Genomic DNA, 5,809 nt, shown 5'->3' with positions numbered 1-5,809 from the left:
ACTATTTTTGTGTGTGTGTGTGGATATTCCATCCATACAGCCACGGCTATTTCTTTTTTGGATACTCAATCCACACATTTTCATAGGAGAACACTTCCTGTAAATCCAGAACTGAGTTTGTGTTTTATTTGCTACTTTTAATGGCAATTATTTATTAAAACTAGTAGAGTTAAGAACTATGTTAATGCCGCTAATTCCACTTTTTAATCTGTAAAATGGAGAAAATGATTCTTACTTATTAGAGATGTAATTAAATGAGAGAATACAGGAAATAATATCTTGTATGGTGCCTGACATTTACTGGTTTTTCAATAAATAATATTTTCACTTTTATTATTGGAACCAGACTCATTCTATCAAGCTTGGGAGAAAGGTTAACAAGTAGGTAAACACTTGGTTCTTGAATCAGAAAATATGGATCTGAATCATATCTTGTAATGAAAAAGCCTTGGAAAAATTTTCTAGCAACTATAAGTCTCAGTTTTCTCATCTGCCTGGGGTTTCTTGAACTATCTGAATATGTGGGTTTGTTTGCAATAAAATTTTAAAAGTAGTCAGTTATTCTTCAAACATTTTTTCTGTCCCTTCTCTCTCTTCTTCTGGAACTCGAATTTCATATGTTAGAATGCTTGTTATGGTTTCATAAATAGCTGATCCTCTTTCTATATTCCTCTTTTTTTTTTTTTTAAATGGAGTCAGAGTCTCATTCAGTTGTCTAGGCTGGAGTGCAGCAACTCAATCAAGACTCGTCATATCCTCAGTCTCTTGGATTCAGGCAGTCCTTCTGCCTCAGCCTCCCCAGTAGCCAGGAATACTGGTGCATGCCAAAGCCTGGCAAATTTTTAAATTTTTTTGTAGAGACAAGGTCTCACTATGTTGCCCAGGCTGGTCTCAAACTCCTGGGCTCAAACAATTCTCCCATCTTGACCTCCCAGAGTACTTGGATTACAGGTGTGTACCACTGTGCCTGGCCTTATATTGCCTCTCTGTAATCTTTTTATTTTTCTCATTATATTTCATCATGAATAATTACTATATTAATTTCAGTGATATTTTCTTCTACATGGTCTTATCTGAACTTAGGCCTATTCAGGGTATTTCTTATTTTTGATGTGGTATTTTTATCTCTAGGAAGGGGGTCAATGAACTATGGCCAATGGGTCTTCCATTTTTTTGTTTTTTAAATAAGGTTTTATAAAATGAGCATAGTCATACTCATTCCTTTACATACTGTCTGTGCTTGATTTTTGCTACAAGGTCAGAGTTGAATAGTAGTTTTAAAATGCTAATCCTCATCTGAGCCTTTAGCAAGTTATAATCTTACTGTTGGAGCATCTTGCCTCAATGTTAATAACTGCTGACTGACCAAGGTGCTGCTGAAGGTAAGCGTGACTGTGGCAATTTCCTAATATAGGACAACAATGAAGTTTGACACATTGATTGAATCCCTCCTTTTACAAAAGAGGTTTGATAGCATCGTATCCAAAGCAGAGCTTCTTTCAAAATTGGAGGCAATCCTCTCAAACCCTGATGCTGCTTTAACCTCTAAGTTTATGTAATATTCTAATTCATTTGTTGTCATTTTAAAAATGTCCACAGCATCTTCACCAGACATAGACTTCATCTCAAGAAACCACTTTCTTTGTTCATCCATAAGAAGCAATTCTTGATCCATTCAAGTTTTATTGTGAGATTGCAGCAATTCAGTCATATATTCAGGCTCTACTTCTAATCCTCTTGCTATTTTCACCACATCTGCAGTTACCTCCGCCACTAAAGTCGTGAACCCCTCAAAGTCATCCATAAGGCATGGAATCAACTTCTTCGAAACTCCCATTATGTTGATTTTTTTACCACTGCCATGAATCACACATGTTCCTAATGTTCTAAATTGGTAAATCCTTTCCAGAAAGTCTTCAATTTTCTTTGTCTAGATCCATCAGAGGAATCACTATCGATAACCTTACAAAATGTATTTTTTAAATAGTAAGACTTGAAGGCTTAAATGACTCCTCGATCCATCAGCTACAGAATGGAAACATAAAAACAACATTAATCTCCTTGTACATTTCCATCAGAGCTCTTGGTAACCAGCTGCATTGTCAGGGTGCAGTAATATTTGGAAAGGAATCCATTTTTTTCTGAACAGTCTCAACAGTGTGCTTAAAATATTTAGGAAACCATGAAGAGGAAGACAGGATATGGCAAAGGGTAGAAAGGGAGGGAATAGTTAAACCAATTAGCACAACTACATCTGAAATCCAAAAAATAACTCTAGGCAGCCAAGGTGCTTGTCCTTCAAGTGTGCCAGTAGATGGAATATTTCCAGTCTCTTAGATTCACATATAACAAAAGATATTCAGATATGGGCATTTCTCCAATGAGCGATCTCTAGATAAGCCTGAAAGGGTAATTTTTTAATTGAGAGGTTCTTTTATTATGATATAATTTGGATCATATAAAACTGACTTTGGGGTCTCTGATCTGAAGTAATCAGATTATACCATTAGCAAATGAAGAAGTTAGGCATTAAATTTAGCTATATGTACATGATTAATATTCTTAATAACGTCCTAGTGATAACTACAAATATAAATATATTAGAACTAGAGTAGCATATACCATTCAACATGCTCAGGTTTTCATGTTATTTCAAATAACTTTAATATCAAGCAGTTAATGTATATTATGATACCAGAACTAAATTATTTAGATTTATCACTGGGAAGTTTATACTCAACTTTCTGAAAAACATTGATTTTTAAATTTCTGCATGTCCACTTTTTTTTCTGTGAACCAAATTTATGTAGTGACATATACATCTGATAGTCAATCATTTTTGTGAAATTATTCACAACAGAGTCAAACTCAGAAAGCCCATGCTTAATATTACTTCTTTGTCAGTGCTTATTCCTCACTTTATCCCAATTTTCATCAATATAAATTTTATGTCATCAATTTATCATTTTTTAATGTCGGACATAATGAGAAATTATAAGTGCTTTTGCTATATGCTGTGGTATGGGGAAAATTAATGATTGCTTTATGTTTAGTAAAGTAATACACTATAACTGCTTCTTAATTTCAGTATACTGAATCTTATTTTGTATCTTTTTTCATATTTTGTATTATTAGAATACATAGCATTCCTTTAATTTATGAAATGCTTGTAGAATTGAACTTTAGTGCATATAATCAGTCTTATGTGCATAAACTCCAGATTAATTAATTAAAACCTCATTCTAAATTGCTGGGCTATCATTAGAACTTCCGTTCCTTATTCCCTTTGTGACATGTTACCAGGAAAAATTCACTACTTTGAATAATAATGAGCTTGAGACAGATTTAGCTTTTGAAAGCTGATTAATCTCTTTCTCTGTTATGAACACCTAATTTATAAAATATCTTTGCTCCCTTTTATAAAGAAAATCTAATGTCAATTTTTCTTTGAATTTCTACTTATAAAGTATTGAGATGTGCTAATTTATATTTAAAATGTTAATATGGATCTTGGGATACAGATGTGCTGGTAAAATATAAAACCATATGTGAGATGATTATATTATTATATTACTGACTATAATTATTTGAGTTTTATGAGTCATATGAACTAAAACCATTATATATTCTCTGACAGTTTCAGAAGAAATGATTTTCTCAGCTTTATATGTTAGGGGTATATACTTTTCGAGATGTAGTGAAAGGTTCTGTAAATGTCTTGGTGACCTTTAGTGACCTTATCACTGCAAGCATTATTATATGCACAAATGAATGGAACCCAATCTTAGTATTTGTGTTATTGGAATTGGGATACAAACAGTTTAAGGTATGAGTTTATGTGCTACAAGTTTCTAAAAAAAAAAAATCTATAAAACAAATGTAGGATTTCTTAACAATTTCAGTGAAGTGGCAGGCTTCTAATAATATTAATCAATGATGGTGCTAGTAAAAGTTAATGATTGGTTAGAAGCAGTTATGTTAATGGCAATGATAATAATTATGGCTTATTTGGTGAACAGTGGGTAAAATTTTCAGCAATAAGCTGAAAGATGATTTCTGCCAATAAATCTATTGAAAAAATCATGTAACCTTGAATTATTAATGGAAAAATGAATGTGCAAGAAAAAAAAGAACGTGTCTAAATAGTATCTGATTAATAATTTCTTATCACTTGTCAAATGATACAAACAGATCTTGACAAAAAGCGGCACTGAATTCCCGGAAGTTGACAGAACAATTTGGAATTGAATAGTATCACAGATACGATATAAGGAACTTCCCTGATTCGTAACATGTGAGAATTCAAAAGCATCAATAACCGTGTAGGTTTTCAAGACTGTTATTTAGTGAATGTATGACTTTGCATTTTTCCTTTAATTCTTCCTAAAAGGTTCTGAAAGTAGAAAACTTTGAAGGCCAATATTTGCGTCCAAACAAGATTTTAATAACTTTGCATACCCTTTAGGGTCAAATATTCTACCTACAACTTCCTATATTAACTGGAGGTTGAAGAGGGATTTTCGTGTAGGTATGGACATATGTTTTTGGGTAGATGGATCTTTTGGTGAGATTAAAAGTGTGCAGAAAACAATGGATATCACAATTCTCTCACTGTTTTAACTCTTAAAATAACAATTCAAAGTTGTTAGATAAATTTTCACAACCATTATCTATTTCTATGTCAAATCTAAAAGATTTTAGTGTTTAAATCTGATGATCACATGAACAAATATTAAGTCTAAGAAGTGAAATACGTAACTAACGTTCACAGGAAGAAAGAATAATAAATGCATTTATGGTAATAGATTAATCTGCTTCTCCATTTCCACTACTTCTAAACTAGTGCAGGTCTGACCTTATCAGTTTTTCTATTGTCTTCTTGTTATATTATCTGCTCAAAAACATCTTCACCCAACACCAGAGCAATTAATTCTATATTTGACTTTGCTGTTTAACTCCAAAATCCCAGGACTCTACAAAACTTAATGACCACAGACTATTCACCTTAATTGAGCATTCTGAGTAGTCCACAAGTTGGCCTTTTTAGTTAGATCTCCCATCTTGCTGGAAAATCTGTGCTTCAGCCATTCCTATGTACTGTGTCTCAAATGTGCCTTATTTTTTCTGTGCGTAGATCTTTTGCATGCTCTGAAAAGGCCTTATTTTACCCTTCCACTATTCTCTCCGTCCTTCACATTAAAATCCTATTCATTTTTAAGGCTAAATTTAAAACTTTCACCTCTATTGTCTCATCTCTGATCAACTGAGCTAAAAGTAAACTTTTCTCTTCGAAATTTTAGAATATTTGACAACACACAGGCTAGTGCAAAGGCATTTGATATCTTTGTAAAAAAAAAAAAATCTCCATTTGGGCAGAAAGTCCCAAAGGCATACAGCATGGTGAGCAAACTACAAATCTGAGTGAATTAGAAAAAAAACAAAAAACTCCTCTTAATCTTTGCTGATATAGCTCCTTGCCAGAATGTATAGCTTAGCAAATGGAGATTCATTAAGTTTCCAGTTCTCTTTTCTGTCACTGTCTAGCTGGGTGACCTTGAACATATTATTTTACTGCTTTAGATTTAGTTTTGTCACCTGTAAAATAGGAATAATAATATGGAGTTCATAGTGTGGCTATGAATATGACAAGAGATCATAAAGGTAAATTGCCAGCTCGATATCTGGCACATAAACCCTCATCATTAAATTGTACTGACCAGCCGGGCTCGGTGGCTTAGCCTGTAATCCCATGCTTTGGGAGGCTGAGGTGAGTGAATTGCCTGAGCCCGTGGGTTCGAGACCCGCCTGG

The sequence above is a fragment of the Carlito syrichta genome, unplaced genomic scaffold (genome assembly GCF_000164805.1).
Source record: "Carlito syrichta isolate Samal-C Ts95f unplaced genomic scaffold, Tarsius_syrichta-2.0.1 Scaffold305200, whole genome shotgun sequence".
NCBI classification, from domain to species: Eukaryota; Metazoa; Chordata; class Mammalia; order Primates; family Tarsiidae; genus Carlito; species Carlito syrichta.
The sequence above is the reverse complement of the archived record's forward strand: the minus strand, read 5'-3'. Positions refer to the sequence as shown.